The sequence below is a fragment of the Alligator sinensis genome, unplaced genomic scaffold, assembly GCF_000455745.1.
Source record: "Alligator sinensis unplaced genomic scaffold, ASM45574v1 scaffold13_1, whole genome shotgun sequence".
NCBI classification, from domain to species: domain Eukaryota; kingdom Metazoa; phylum Chordata; order Crocodylia; family Alligatoridae; genus Alligator; species Alligator sinensis.
The window spans coordinates 3,211,839-3,212,240 of NW_005841909.1; the positions used below are offsets into that span (position 1 = coordinate 3,211,839).

At 45.3% G+C, this 402-nt stretch overlaps 1 protein-coding gene across 2 annotated transcripts in view; it reads left to right on the forward strand.

Annotated features, from left to right (window-relative positions):
• Nucleotides 1-402, forward strand: part of MTHFD1 (methylenetetrahydrofolate dehydrogenase, cyclohydrolase and formyltetrahydrofolate synthetase 1) — a 72,814-nt gene that overhangs the window by 27,162 nt on the left and 45,250 nt on the right. The gene's annotated exons all lie outside the window — the stretch shown is intronic.

Consider the following 402-nt stretch of genomic DNA (forward strand, 5'->3'; position numbering starts at 1 on the left):
GGGCAGAGGATGGGGCCCGTTGGGGCAGCAATTGGGGGGCTGGGGTGGGCCATGTGGGCCTTGCAGGGATGGGTAGTAGACCCTGTGGGGGCCATAGCCCCTGTGCGAGGGCAGAAAATTATATATTCATGTTTCATGAATTCATGAATACATGTATTTAGAGTTCACTTTATTATTATGATAGAGACACTGGTAGGCTTCCACGTTGCTTTAACACTGTAGCTATGTCAATAAAACATTGCCCAACTGATGGCTGTCTCTGTCTCACACTCTCTCTTTATAGCGGTCTTTTGTTTTACTTGTGGAGGAACATGGATTTTGGGGTGTTTTACAGAGTGACTTTGGGATTTTTTTTATCAGGGATTTTTCAGTTTTCCAATAGGGAACACCAGAATTCCTGCT